Source organism: Mesoplodon bidens (assembly GCF_964165515.1).
Source record: "Mesoplodon bidens genome assembly, chromosome: 18".
Classification (NCBI taxonomy): domain Eukaryota; kingdom Metazoa; phylum Chordata; class Mammalia; order Artiodactyla; family Ziphiidae; genus Mesoplodon; species Mesoplodon bidens.
Window position 1 is genome coordinate 19,645,729 of NC_138175.1, and position 16,346 is coordinate 19,662,074.

The 16,346-nt window shown below is 40.8% G+C and overlaps 1 protein-coding gene across 3 annotated transcripts in view; it reads right to left on the reverse strand.

Moving 5' to 3' along the window:
* The window catches only part of CTCF (CCCTC-binding factor), a 49,281-nt gene that overhangs the window by 25,465 nt on the left and 7,470 nt on the right, over nt 1-16,346 (reverse strand). The gene's annotated exons all lie outside the window — the stretch shown is intronic.

The following is a 16,346-nucleotide window of genomic DNA, read 5'->3' on the forward strand; positions in this document are numbered from 1 at the left end:
CAACCTAAAAGAGGTTACGGAATTATAAACCAGGTGAAAAAGAACTGGTACAAAGGAGTACAAATTGAAACCAACTGTGCTGCCAGGGAGTTGAGCTGACAAGAGTGTTCTCTCACTGTGAAAAAACACACGGCATAAGGTCCATGAACATCAGCATCTATTCAGGGTCTTAAAGCAGTAGGTTCTATTTTCACAAAGAAAAATCAGACACAAAGTAGCAAGCACCAGCCTCGCCCATACACTGCTTGGAAATCCCTGCCAGCAGTGCATCCCTTCCAGCAGTGGATCCTTCTACTTCCTCCAAGGAAAAGGAGTCTATGAATCAGTAACAAACTTAATAGCCTGGACCAGGTCGCTCTCCTCTCTCCCTGGGGACTGTACTCTCCTAGCTGTGTCACCCCATTAGCGGTTCTGATCCATCCCTTTCCTCCCTCTATGGACTCAGCTGTGCCTCCTGCTTTCCACTCAGTTTCTCTGGAGTCTCTCATGTTCTCTGCCTCTCTCCTTGCTTGAGTTAGGCATGCTTTCTAGGTTTTGTCAAATCTTTTTGTGGACCAACACCATTAAAAACGGTTTACATTAACTTCTGGACACAACTTTTTCAGATTATTAAAGCACATTAGTCTATTTATAGAAGTCTGAAAAATGAAGCACATATAAAATTTTTTTTTAAGTTGTTCACAATTCCTATACCTAGAGATAATCACCTAGTATACTTTGGTGCTGTTTTCTGAGTTTTTTTCCTCTTATGGATATGTATTTTTAAATATAGATGAGATCATGTATATGGCTTTGCTCTTATCTTAAGAACCTGTCCTTGCCCTGTCTAGCCCTCTGTGGTCCCTGTGCTTGGTCTACAAGCACCATTCACCAGGAACCATACCAGCCAACCCAAAGGCCTCCCCCTCATCCTCAAACTCAGTTTCTTTGGCATATAACAGCATGAGACTCATACTCTTCCTTCATCAGCCTTTCTTCTCCCTTGGCTTCCCTTGTCTCTGAGAACTCCTACACCAGCCGCTCTGAGCACATCAAGGCTCTGTTCCCTCCTCCATAGCCATTCCGTTCACTAGCCTTTTTACTTCAGTTGTCTCCACCCAAATCCACATGCGCGATCCCCCAGTTTCACTGCCTAAAGGAACTCTCTCATGTGTTTGGCTATCACCTTCAACTCAGTGGCATTCAATAAGGAATAAAGAAATCTGGGGAATTTCCTTGCGGTCCAGTGGTTAGGACTCAGCGCTTTCACTGCTGTGGCCCGGATTCGATCCCTGGTGGGGCAACTAAAATCCCGCAAGCTGCGAGGTGCGGCTTAAAAAAAAAAGAAGAAAGAAACCTAGATTCTAATCCCTAATCCAACCAAATGAGCTTGGCAAATGGGTTAGTCCTCTTGGCTGCAGTAGCACACAAAAAATGGAACTCTGAAGACCAGATCCTTCCTGTATTCTCTACCATCTTGGTGAAAAACTGAAGCTTAGGAACACTTTTTAAAAAATCATTCTATCGGGGCTGCCCTGGTGGCACAGTGGTTGAGAGTCCACCTGCCGATGCAGGGGGACATGGGTTCGTGCCCCGGTCTGGGAAAATCCCACATGCCGTGGAGCGGCTGGGCCCGTGAGCCATGGCCGCTGGGCCTGCGCGTCCAGAGCCTGTGCTCCGCAGAGGGAGAGGCCACAACAGTGAGAGGCCTGCATACAGCAAAAAAAAAATCATTCTATCAACTTATGGGTAGAAGATGGGGCAGGAGGAGGTTCCCTCAGACTGAGGCAGAGTGAAACTGGTACATGGGGGTGAGGGAGCTGGAAGAGAGGAAACTGGTATTTGAGCACCACCCTGCCCTTGCTCACCACTATTCTCTCACTGTGAAAAAAACACATGCTGACTGGTTGAGTGGGAGGATACACAGGCCCAGACTCTAACGCAAAGGCCCCCGAGGTCAAGGCCCCTGAAGTCTGCCTATGCTCCTACACCAGCCTGGCCTGAATCCTAGGGGAACCTGCTGGATCAGCCCTCCCCCTCTTGCCTGTCAGCTCTATATTGCTCAAATCTTTTTATCTTAAAACTCCCCTTAACCCCTCTTGACAATTTAGCATCTGCCATCTCCGTATTCCCCCACACTCAACCCCACACTAGCTGTTTCTATACCTTTACTTCTCTTCCATGCCTCATTTCACCAGTCTGGTTTCTGTTCCCCAATATTCTACTGAACTTCTCTGAAGCCAGCAATGGCCCTTAATTGGTAAATCCAAAGGAGACTTTTCTGTCCTTATCTGACTTGACCTCTCCGTGGAATTCAGCATCCTATTCTAGGCTTTATCCCAGAATTATGCCAGACCATCAGAAAGCTGGGTATACTTGGGTCACATGGTCTTATCCCCTACAGAACTTGCTTTCACCAAGTTTTGTTTTGGCATTATGCCCTTGGCTTACACTAAAGTATACATGGGAGAAATTTCATTTGGAGTTACATGCTTAGAAAAGCTTTGCTTCAACTAAGGAATTTTTTCTTTCATTGTGAGACCTAAGTAACAGGATCATGTTACCATTACTTTAGCTGGCCACACCCTAATAAATCTTTTTCCTCTCAAACTATGTAGTAACCTTTTATTCTAATTTGTATTTTCTGGGGGTTTGACTTTATATCATTTACCATTTGTATTTTCTATACATTTCTTCAAATTCTTTGTGGAACAAGATGAGCTATAAATAAACCTGAAATTGTATACACATATATATTTAATATAAAATACAGAGAAACACAGAAATACAAAGTTGTAACAATCTTAACATAACCTCAATTCAAAATTTGCAGACCTATTTGAAGATCACAAAACTCTTCCAGGAGGCATAAAAGACCTCACTAAATAGGGACACTACTATCTATATCCATGATCAGAAAGGCCAAACATTGTAAAGATGTTAATTATTTCTAGTTCATTTAATCTTCAAAATCTCTGAAAAATAAACAAGATATTGAGGATAGCAATAAAATTTCTGAAAAATGAAGGCCACTGTTTTTTTTTTTTTTGGCTGCGTTGGGTCTTCGTTGCTGTGTGCCAGCTTTCTCTAGTTTCAACGAGCTGGGGCTACTCTTCGTTGCGGTGCACGGGCTTCTCATTGCAGTGGCTTCTCTTGTTGTGGAGCACAGGCTCTAGGCACTCAGGCCTCGGTAGTTGTGGCGCATGGGCTTAGTTGCTCCACAGCATGTGGGATCTTCCCAGACCAGGGCTTGAACCAGCATTGCCTGCATTGGCAGGTGGATTCTTTAACCACTGCGCCACCAAGGAAGTCCCCAGAAGGCCATTTTTTATTTCCAAATATTAACATAGTATAAAGCCACAATAAGTAATACAGTATAGCACTGTCACTATCACAGCCAGCCAATGTAAACAGAGAATCCAGAAAAAACTCCTAGCATATAAAAAGTTGTCAGTTTAAAATTAGTGGGGGAGGTCTTCCCTGGTGGCGCAGTGGTTAAGGTCCACCTGCCAATGCAGGGGATACGGGTTCGAGCCCTGGCCCGGGAAGATCCCACACGCCACGGAGCAACTAAGCCCGTGCGCCACAACTACTGAGCCTGTGCTCAAGAGCCCACAAGCCACAACTACTGAGCCCGTATGCCACAATTACTGAAGCCCACGCGCCTAGAGCCTGTGCTCCATAAGAGACGCCATGAGAATGAGAAGCCGGCACACTGCCAACGAAGACAGTAGCCCCACTCACCGCAACTAGAGAAAGCCCATGCACAGCAACGACGACCCAACACAGCCAAAAATAAAAAACAAACAAACAAAAAAACAAATAAATTTTTAAAAAACAACAAAAAAAAATAGAATAAAATTAGTTGGGGAAAGAGGATTATTTGATAAAAGGTACCAGAAAAACTATAAATACTTGGAAAACAATGAGTTATAGCTTTAATCCATCTGGAATATATTCTGTTGTCAGAGATAAGGAGAGGCGTTAACAAAAACACAAAAAAGACATGGGAGTTCCCAGGCAGTCCAGTGGTTAGGACTCTGTGCTGTCACTGTCAAGGGCCCAGGCTTGATCTCTGGTCAGGGAACTGGGATCCCACAAGCCACACAGCCACACACACACACAAAAAGACAAATCCAAACACCAAACTTGAAATAAGATATAGGTGAGTGGCCTTCTGATCTCAGAATAAGGAAGGCTTTGTGTTTAGATTCCTAAATAATAGAAGAGCCTAGAGGAAACTGTTGAAATTTTGACCACCTTAAAGTAAAAATAAATTTTTTTGTAAAAACAAAAACATGTTGAATAAAATGGCCAACAAGAAAATATATTTGCAGCATATTATGACAAAGGATTACTACTAATATCCTTATTATATAAGTAATTGTAAATTTTTTTTTAAATTTCTTTATTTTCTTTTCAGCTGCATTGGTTCTTCATTGCTGCACACAGGCTTTTCCTCTAGTTGAGGCGAGCGGGGACTACTCTTCGTTGTGGTGTGTGGGCTTCTCATTGCGGTGGCTTCTCTTGCTGCGGAGCACCGGCTCTAGGCGCGTGGGCTTCAGTAGTTGTGGTGCCTGGGCTCAGCAGTTGTGGTTCGAGGGTTCTGGAGCGCAGGCTCAGCAGTCGTGGCACATGGGCTTAGCTGCTCCGCGGCATGTGGGATCTTCCTGGACCAGGGCTTGAACCCATGTCCCCTGTATTGGCAGGCGGATTCTTAACCACTGTGCCACCAGGGAATTCCCCAGTAATTGTAAATTTTATAAGAATAAGACAAATACCAAAAGAGAAAGTTGGGGAAAGGACACAAGTAGATCATTCAAAGAAATACAAATGGCAGATGAATAAGAAAAAAAAAACACAACCAAATCTCCTAAACATTAAGAGGAATACAAATTAAAATAATGTGACAGCATTTTCACCTCTATTAAACTGTTAAGGCTGTTTTAAAGGATAACTCCCAATGTTGGTCAAGGTGCAGTGAAATGAGCGAGGTAACTCACAGATACAGAGAACAATCTAGTGGTTGCCAGAGAGGAGGTGAGTTGCGGGGGTGGGCGAAAAAGGTGAAGGGGACTAGAGGTACAAACTACCAGTTATAAAATAAATGTTACAGAGAATAAAAAATATTAACTTTGTATGGTGTGCAATCTAAAAAAATATCGAATCACTATGTTGCACACCTGAAACTAATATAATGTTGGAGGTAAACTATACTTCAATGAAAAAAACCCCAAAAAACAGCAAGGTAACTGGTGATATGAATCAAGAATTTTTAAAATATTCAAATTACTGTGATCCAGTAATTCCACTTCAGACTTTATGCCCAGAAATAATCAGAGGACTTCCCTGGTGGCTCAGTGGCTAAGAATCCCCCTGCCAGTGCAAGAGACATGGGTTCGAGCCCTGGCCAGGAAGATCCCACATGTCGCGGAGCAAGTAAGCCCATGTGCCACAACTACTGAGCTGAGCCTGCACTCTAAAGCCCACGAGCTACAACTACTGAGCCCGCGTGCCACAACTACTGAAGCCCACGTGCTTAGAGCCCGTGCTCCGCAACAAGAGAAGCCACTGCAATGAGAAGTTCACGCACCGCAACGAAGAGTAGTCCCCACTCACAACTAGAGAAAGCCCGTGCGCAGCAACGAAGACCCAATGCAGCCAAAAATAAATATTAAAAAAATAAATTTAAAAAAAAGAAATAATCAGAGATGAACACGAAGATTATAAGGACATTATTAATCAGACTGAATAATTATAAACAACCTAAAAGTACAACCACAGGAGAATAGTTAAATTTGGTAAATGATGATACATCCACGAAACAGAATATTATGCAGATATTAAAAATCATGTTTTAATATAATGCTTATATGAGGAAAATGCTTGTTCCATATCTTAAAAAAGGGGGGGGCAAGAGGAGAAACAGAATGGAATAGTCATTAAGAGCTTAGGCTTTCCAACCAGAGACCTGCACATTCCAATTCTGGTTCTTCTACTTACTAGCAGTGTGGCCTGGAGTGAGACATGCTACCCTTCTGTGCCTCAGTTTCCTTTTCTACAAAACAAAGATAATAATCGTATCCATTTCACTGGCTGTCATAAAGATTAAATAAAACAATGCAGGCAGAGCCTGGCTACTGTGCTCCTCTGTATCCTTATAGGTCACCCCAGAAGGCAATGAACACATGTTAGCTTAACATATGACCTTTCTGTTTCTTAGAATTCTAATCACAAATCTTAGATATATTTTCCCCACAAAAATGACTTCTCTGATAAACTACCCAATTATCTGCAGAATGAAGGTAGCAACCAGTTGACAGAATCTGGTGACTGATCAAATCCAGGAATGAAAGAGAAAAAGAGCCAAAAAGGAACAAAACAGCCTCCCAGGCTGGTCTATCTTACTATAGTAAGTCTGTCCAGCATATTGCTGCCAGACTAAATCTTCCTGAAATGAGGCAGAAAAACTCATGAGGATTGAGGGTTACTCAATCACCTCCAAACTCTTTGGCTTCAATCCCAGAGTTCTGTATGATTTGTTACCATCCTTTCGACCCATCCAACCTCACCTTTGGGGTATCTCCCACACAAGAGCCTACTGTCTTGTCCCCTCCAGGTCAAGTTATCCGCTATTCAAAGTCTTCTCAACCTTGACCAGTGCAGACTGAACTCTAATTTATGTTTCATTTTTGTTATTTTGTTTGTCTGTAATATACTGTTCTATTTATCTGTCTTTTCCCCTAATAGACTATTAGCTAGTTAAGGGCAGGAGCTATGCCTTTTACTTCTGAATACTCTATAGCAATGAACACAAAAACAGTGTTAGGTAAGCAGCAGACATTCAATACTGGCGTCACTGTCATATGAAACATGTATAAATGGTTCCTGCACATGACAAAAGCAGGAAGAGAACATGGAAAAAACAAAACCTTGTTTGTATGCTACGTGGAAGCTTAACTATATGAATTTATATCCTTTATTGCTGTTTGTGTCATTTCTCAAATAGAAAAAAATAAGTCTTAACAACACAAGTATAGGTTTAAGATTTTAAAAATCCTGCCACAAAAATAAAAGCTAATTGTGAATACACTAATTTTTGAAGATGTTAAGACTCAGTAATTTATTACCTGATTATGTGGCTAGATAGCAAATGTGTCAGGTTATTTCTCAAAGGAAAACAACCAAAATAACCTTTCATACTCACTAGTTCAGAGTTTAGTCATTTGGGGACACTGGTTATTATAAAGTATATGTGTACTAAAAATAACACATGTGCACTGAGAATAAGACAGTAGAGAAGGACAATTTCCAGAAGTCTGCTTTATAAATAAAATCACCAAAACTTTTTGTTTAATACCCTATTGTTGTTCCCTACAGGGACAACAGGTAGCTAAAACCCCAACTTATTTCCTGGAGCAGATCAGAAGACCGTCTACACTCTTGGCAAGAAACAGCAGCCCCAACTCCCCACTGAGATTCCATAAGCCACAACAATTCTGAAATAGCCTAACATGGAGGTCACCTAACAACTTGCCTTCAGACTGCTCAATACAAAACATCAGACATCATTAGAAGGCAGAGAAGAGAGGAGACACCTTGTAGCTTTCTCTTTTCTAGATATTTAAATTAGAAGAATGTTTTTAGCCAGGAGACTGAAAAACCTAGTCCAGTATTCTGACTGCAGAGGATACTAAGTGCCATTAGGACAAGGGGAAAAAAAGGAATGACAAATAAGTAACCAGTTTCTCCTGAGAATGAAAGGAAAAGCTGCCTTTTATTAGATGCAGAACACTAGCCAAAAATAACAAAAATTATTTACCCTTTTGGAACAAAAATTAGGTTTAAAAAGTCAAATAAAATAACCATTTTACTCTACTATTCCTGAAAATATATACATCATCATCTTATCTGAGAGCTTAAGATAACTCAAAGCAAAGTATCATGCTGATTAATACTGAGTACCAGGAAAGTTGAAAACTACCATAAAGAATGGGGAGGAGCTGAGTGGAAAGGATGACTCAGTCTGAGAAGCAGAAAAACATTAGCGACCATTTACTTCAGGGTGACTGGAAGCGGAAGCAGCCTTTATCTGAAGTAGCACTCACCTACTCAGTCACATGTACACCTTTCTCTTCCCTGTTGTGTGCCATTAACTTTAATAAGAACAGATGGGGCATTTGGGGGAGGGGGGAGAAGTAATTAAAAGGGAAATAAAATTGTATCTCTTTTAAGTAAAAAAGGTTAAGAGCATCCCAGTTTTTAACCCACCCTTCTCCCCATTTGTTAATATTAAAAGGTGCAGTCAAAGCAAAACAATGATTCTAACAGCTACTTGAAAAAATCTATTATGGAGAGCTTTGAACCTAGGAAATAAGGAAATACATACATACTAATAAAATACTTGTAATTGCAACAATATTAATTCAACAATATGGTGAAACAACCATAGGAGGTGAAAGAGTTCTTTTGCTACAAAGAATAAGAAGTGCTAAACCAATAATAATTCTTTTATCAAAAGGTACCTGAAGGAGTTCCCTGGTGGCGCAGTGGTTCAGAGTCCGCCTGCCGATGCAGGGGACACGGGTTTGTGCCCCGGTCCGGGAAGATTCCATGTGCCGCGGAGCGGCTGGGCCCGTGAGCCATGGCCGCTGGGCCTGCGCGTCCGGAGCCTGTGCTCTGCAGCGGGAGAGGCCGCAACAGTGAGAGGCCCGCGTACCGCAAAAAAAAAAAAAAAAAAAAAGGTACCTGATGCTGGGTACACAGAAATGAATTTCCCTCTTAATTACTTGGAAAAAAAAGTCCTAACTGCATAGGGCTTGGTTCTTAGAGAGCTCCTCAGCTGACAGGGAGACAAAGAGAACAACACACAAGAGCTATACAGCGTGTGCTGTAACAGAGGTTAACACATACTTCCCACCACCCTGGCAAAAAGGATAGCTTAAGCTGGTGAAGGAGGGCTTTAACGAGAGGAATTGCTAAAGGTGGATCTTAAAGGATAAAACAGACCTTGACAGGTGAACTACAGTAGAGAGAAACATTCTAGCAGTGGAAACAGTAAGTGGGAAAAACTTAAATATGTACGGAATTAGACAAACTGTGCAAAAAAATTCAAGTGGAACTGTATTAAACCACCTCATTTATTATTGTGACCTGGTTTCAGAGGTCATGTTCTAGGCCCTCATTAAGGGTACCCTGTTTATTTCACTTATTGGACATTATATGTGAAACAGAAGACAAAGCCTTTCTGGCAGTCAGCATCCTAGTGCCACAGTATGGATTGGAGGCTGCCTCCCAGGCACGAGCTATCCCTCTCTGCTTTCTACAGCTTGAATGACACTTTTGCTGGCATACAGCAACCTAATGCCTCATTTCTCCTTGTTCTCCCAAGGGTGACTATGTCAGAGACCACCAGGTCCCTCCTTGCCCTGCTCCAGGCCCATAATCCTGAAAGCAGCTCAGAGTTAAGACTGTCTTTAGAGTGCTCCTACAGTGTTTCATCACTGAGAATATGAGAAAGGTTGGGGATGTACAGCAAGTATCACCTTGAATAAATAATTATGTTATAAAAAGGAATAAATTACACACATACAGTGTAAAATATACAGTACATCTATGGATTGGGGGCAGGTTCTACCTGAGCAGTGGTTCCCAAACCTGGTTGGTGTCAAAATCACCTAGTGAGCTTTAAAATGCACAGATCCCAAGGCTTCCCTGGTGGCGCAGTGGTTGAGAGTCCGCCTGCCGATGCAGGGGACGTGGGTTCGTGCCCCGGTCCAGGAAGATCCCACATGCCGCAGAGCGGCTGGGCCCGTGCGCCATGGCTGCTGAGCCTGTGCTCCGCAACGGGAGAGGCCACAACAGTGAGAGGCCCGTGTACTGCAAAAAAAAAAAAAAAGCACAGATCCCAGAGATTCTGATTCAGTAGGTCTGGGGTGGGACAGACCTTATTTCAAAAGGTCCCATGGTAATCCTTATATAGAATGTCTGCTGACTATGGCTTTGAAGTGACTGACCTATTGATAGAACACAACAGTTATGCACCCTAAATGCAAGTCGACATAAATCAAAACCACTCAAATACCCATAGTTTTCTACTATTAGAATTTTTGGTTCATTCTTCACAACAAAGAATCATTTCGTTTATTTATTTGGAATAATAAAAAAAAAGCCTACCTCAAAACTAATATGATTCCCATATAAGCAATTATGGAATGTATGACTCAAGAAGGAAGTTCTAAAATATCACCTCTATTGTGGGTAGCATCAATATCAAAAGATCTCTCTTGGGCCTCCCTGGTGGCGCAGTGGTTGAGAGTCCGCCTGCCGATGCAGGGGATACGGGTTCGTGCCCCGGTCTGGGAGGATCCCATATGCCGCGGAGCGGCTGGGCCCGTGAGCCATGGCCGCTGGGCCTGCGCATCCGGAGCCTGTGCTCCGCAACGGGAGAGGCCACAGGAGTGAGAGGCCCGCATACCGCAAAAAGAAAAAAAAAAAAAAAAAAAAAAAAAAAAAAAAAAAAAGATCTCTCTAGATGGTATGGACAAGCTCAACATAAGACAAAAGGAAAAAGGGGGAAAGAAAAAGAGAAATGGACACACATAACGGAGTGAATTCATGGTTTTGCAGTGTGTGTCAGTGACCACGTGGCCACTGCTCCAGGGTCTCTATAACCCAGTACTCATTCCTGAAGGCTACTTTGTAGAAACAAGACCATTTTATTTGGTAAATGGGGTCTCCTATAAGGTAAAGGTTAAATCAGAAGTCAGCAGCTTAAACAATGTCTGTACCAAAGGCATAGTAATAGCAATAATAAGTGGCAATATACTGCCTTTGAACAAAGATCAAGAAACAGTTAATATGAAAAAAAAACAGAGAGACATCCTTAGTGAGTAAATAGTATAGCATAAAATATGAATAATAGTTAAAGTGTTGTTCAACAGAACAAAGAAATCTGAAAAACAGAAGAAGGCTATACATGCATAGGAACACAGAGTTTAAACAATAAAACAAAATGCTACTTTGAACTAATATTAGGTTATAAAAACAAGTAATCTGTCAACTTGGTTACTCCTGAGAAATATGGAAACAAATAGAGGAAAAAAAGAAAATATAAAACGTAAAATAGACAGCGAGTGGGAAGCAGCCGCACAGTACAGGGAGATCAGCTCGGTGCTTTGTGACCACCTAGAGGGGTGGGATAGGGAGGGTGGGAGGAAGGGAGATTCAAGAGGGAAGAGATATGGTAACATATGTATATATATAACTGATTCACTTTGTTATAAAGCAGAAACTAACACACCATTGTAAAGCAATTATACTCCAATAAAGATGTTTAAAAAAAAAAAGAAATACAGACAAAAGCTTAATCAAGAAGTTGGGGGGAAATTTATATATATACAAATACTTAAAAGACAAGACAAAAGAAGGATCAAAGGCCTTGTCCGCCAAGGAGCCAGAAAGAAAAAAATGTATTATATAATACAATTTATTCCCAACAGGAAACCAAGTCACTACTATTTTATAGTCTCAACATATACCTACAACAAAAAAATTTTAAACAGAAGTAGAAAGCTGTAAGATACAAATAAAACAGAAACACAAGAAATACTAAAAACAATGAGGGTGTCCTCTATTATTATAGTTCTGTACCATACCTCTGTCAATGTATAGTATCTTGCACACACTTAACAATTTGTGACAGTGACTGTGCTATGCCAGAGTTTATCTAAAAAGTAGTAGGCTGGGGCTTCCCTAGTGGCGCAGTGGTTAAGAATCCACCTGCTAATGCAGGGGACATGGGTTTGAGCTCTGGTCCGGGAAGGTCCCACATGCTGCGGAGCAACGAAGCCTGTGCGCCACAACTACTGAGCCTGCGAGCCACAAGGACTGAGCCCGCAAGCCACAACTACTGAAGCCCGTGCGCCTAGAGCCCGTGCTCCGCAACGAAGTGTAGCCCCTGCTCACCTCAACGAGAGAAAGCCCACGCGCAGCAACGAAGACCCAACGCAGCCAAAAATAAATAAAATTAATTAAAAAAAAAAAAAAGAATCCGCCTTCCAATGCAGGGGACGCGGGTTTGATCCCTGGTCGGGGAACTAAGATGCCACATGCTGCGGGGCAACTAAGCCCATGTGCCACACTACTGAGCCCACGCTCTGGAACTAGAGAGAAGCCCACGCGCCACAGTGAAGATCCCGCATGCTGCAGCTAAGACCCAAAGCAGCCGAAAAAAAAAAAAAAAAAAGATACAGTCTACCAGACTGGCTCTTCCCCCCCTCTATTAGGGTATGTTTTAAACTAGAACGGCTGCTCTAAGTCAGGGTATAATTCCCCCCCTCCCTCCCCACTGCACACAAAGCATCAAGATTATCTATCTGCTCTCTTCTTCAAAAGCCCTCACCCATCTAGGACATTTTAGGACTCTATTTCCTCCTTCCTTGTTGGGGAAGCTAGTGTATCACCTACCTCTTTCAAAATAAGAAACACGGGATTTAATTTCAGTGTGGAAAATGCTTAGAGCTATAGCTATATACTTGATAGGATTCTGAATAGATCAAAGTCTATGCACTCAAATTTACAATTAACTTGGCTTTCATTCAGAGTCAATTTACTCTTATTTTAGAAATAATTCAAACCATGGGGAATAAGAAGAGACATGAAGTATTAGAGGCAAACAGCTAAGGCCAACAACAAGGAATAGGTTAGAAAGCTTAACATTTAGCAATAAGGAAGTATGTTCCCAGTAATTTGAGGTAACACAGGGTATCTAACAAGGAAAATGTTCATAACATATAACATGAGAAAAGGTTACAAAAGAGGACACAGGATTCCAGCTTAGTTTAACAAAACAAAACAAAAAATACAACAAAACTAGACAAACAGCAATTCTGTTGAGATCCCCTACCTTAAGTCAGGCCGACATTATATCTTGCCTGGCCAAGTGTGATGGCCTCCTGACTAGTTTCCCTGCTTTCCCTCTTGCTCCATTACCACCCATTTTTTACACAGTGGCCACAGATTTCTAAAATATAAATTCATTATCAGCAAGGAGACTTCCCTTCTGAAACCTCCCATGCTAAAACTCTTAGGCTGAAGTCTAAACCCTTTCACCGGGCCTACAGGGTCCTTCAAGGCCCTATCAGCAGATCTGCCTGCATCCAGCCTCATCCACTCTGCTCTAGTCGCTGCTTTCAGTATCCAGAACGTCCTAGGTTTCTTTTCTCTTGCCTCTGGGCCTTTGTACATGCCACTCCCTCTTCTAGGAATATATAAGCAGTTCAACTTCTATGAATTTATCGTACAGATACACTAGTACATGTGCCCAAAGAGCTGTATGCAAGAAGGATAATTATTATAGCATCTTTCTCTAACAGCAAAAGATCGAAAACAACTCAAATGTTCAGAACAATGTTGTGTATACTATGCTACCATTTGTGTTTTTTTTAAAAAAGATACATAAACACATGTTTATATATATGTAGAATTTTCTCTGGAAGGATATATGAAAAATTGGTAATATTTATTACCTCTGGGGAAGAAAACTGAGGGATGAGAGGCAGGGGGAAGTTATTACTTTTCACTATTATCATTTTGTACTGTTTGAAATATTTCCTCTCATGTCCTTGTATTGAATGTGATAGTCACAGAATACTTGCACAATTACATGTTGTTTTAAAAACTGTACCATATGTAAATGCCCATTTACAAAAGTGGAGGAAAAAACCGTAAGGAAACACACCAAACTATTAATAGTGTTTACCTCTAGGGAAAAAAGTAAAAGGTTCGTTAGGTTCTAGTATAATTCTACAATTGTTAGACTCTACCAAAGAATGAAACTAAACATTACTCGAATGATACAAAAAAAGTTTAAGACCAAATTTAAGTAAGGAAAGTTTTAAGAATTGCCACTGCAACCTCAGTTCCCTCTAACACTTGGGCAGAAACATGGCTGCCAGTGCCCTCCACCTGCCTGCACTTTTGCAACTGTTCCTGCAAGGCTCTCGAGCCTAGCTTTACTAGGTAAAAATACTTTTATTATTTCTTTATACTTATTGGAAAGCTTCAGTACTACTTCCTATTGTATTGCATTCCTTTTTCCCTTTAAAAATTATACAATACAGATAATAGGAGAAAACTCTGATAAGCAAGAATATGAACTTATACATTTTACATAAACATGCTGGTTTATATCCACAGTCCCCTCCCCATATATACACGTATTTACTCTCACACGAAATCATATTGTGCATACTATTTGATAATCTGCTTTCTTTATGTAGCATATCTCAAATCCCTCTCCATTTCAATATATTTCTAGACGTAATAAAATGGTTGCATGACATTCTATTACAGTTGTCCCTCAGTATCCACAGGGAATTGGTTCCAGGACACCTCCCAGCCCTGGCCAGATACCCAAATCTGTGGATGCTCAAGTCCCTTATATATAAAATGGCACAGTATAATGGTCCCTCTTTATCGCAGTTGGTTGAATCTGCAGATACAAAGGACTGTCTGTAAACAGGTGTATCATAATTCAATTAGTCCTCTATTGTTGAATATTGTTACTCCCAAATTTTGATAATTCTGAGAAAAAAACCCTATTTGCATTATAAAATAACTATGTTATAAAACTACAGAAAACCAAGAAAAGTCACCCGAAACCTAACCACCCTCACACTACTAGTTTATTTTGTTCTGACTAGTGTTTTGATGCCTATCCATTTAGTCTTTTTTTCCTTGGCATTCATTCATTCAAACAAGCTCTTGCTATATGCCAGGTTATTACTGTTTGAATTTTTCTTTACTTTTCTTCCATAACAATTTTTTGTACCGTATTTTAATTTTTTCTTCCAGTTTTACTTAGATATAATTGATGTATAGCACTGTATAAGTTCAAGGTGTACAGCATATGATTTGACTTACATACGTCATAAAATATTTACCACAGTAAGTTTAGTGAACATCCATCATTTCATACAAATATAAAATTAAAGAAATAGAAAAAAGTATTTTTCTCCATGATGAGACTCTTAGGATTTACTCTTAACTTTCATATATAACATACAGCAGTGTTAATTATACTTATCACCTTGCACATATAAGCATCCTAAGTGCTTATGTATCTTATACATAAGTACTTATGTATCTTATAAATGGAAGTTTGTATCTTTTGACTGCCTTCATCCAATTCCCTGCCTACCCCTCCCCCCACCATGTACTATATTTAAAAAAAAAAAAAACTTCTCATAAGCATTTTGCTGGTTAATAGTCTTCCCAATCAGCTTTTTTTTAGTGGTTGTCAAACATCACTCCCAACATAGGATTTGATCCTGTTTACTTATCCGTTTGTCTACTGCTCAATATATTTTCTGATTAACTTCCTGATAAGTCCCACTTAAGTTCACTTAACTTTTGTACTCTCTGGTGGTCATCACTATTCGATTTAATGCAAACTATATACAATGACCAACTATTGCTAAAGTGTAAAGATCGTCACTTTACCCCTATGTAGCACATTATAGTTGGTTACAAACATACAGCTGGCTCTCAAAGAACACGGGGTTTAGGGGAGAGCTGAACTTCCATGTAGTTTAAAATCCAACTTTAATTCATAGTCAGCCCTCCATATACACCATACCCTCATTAGTGGATTCAGCCAACTGTGGGTTGTAACACCGTAGTATTTATTACGGGGAAAAAAAAATCTGTGTATAAGTGGACCAAGCAGTTCAAGCCCACATTGTTCAAGGGCCAACTGTATATATTTCCCCCTACCGATACTACATTTAACTGTCATAAGCCTCCAATACAGTAGATATGTCATTTTACAAATGGGAAGGAAGGGACAAGGAAGTGACCCTTAATGAACTTGCCACAGCTATTAAGCTGCACGCTGGCTAAGCCTTGGTGCCCTAGTAAGATTAAAATCTAATTTTATGCTTCTTTTGTATTTCCCGATACACCTAGATCAGGGTCTCTCCTCCAGAAAGCCTTTCCCAACACCTTTCACTAACTTCTGTAACTGACCATCCTCCCTGCACCCTGAACATAGTTTTATCAGAGCACTGACAACACTTATTTATAGATCTCTTGCCCCATACTCTACTTGAGACCCTCAGGAAAAGGAACCTTTTCTTACTCATCTTGAAATCCCCAGTACCTAACGCACTCCCTGGCACAAAGTAGAAAGGCAAGTGTTCAAAGGATGGAGTGAGCACATTACAAGTGCTCAGTGAATAAATACTGCAGGTATTTAGAGCACATCTAAGTATCTGAGTTGATCCAATTTACATCATTTCAGAGAAAGTCACACTTCAGTATATCTAGAACCAGTTAGGTTCAAATATAAAACCTGTATTCAAAGA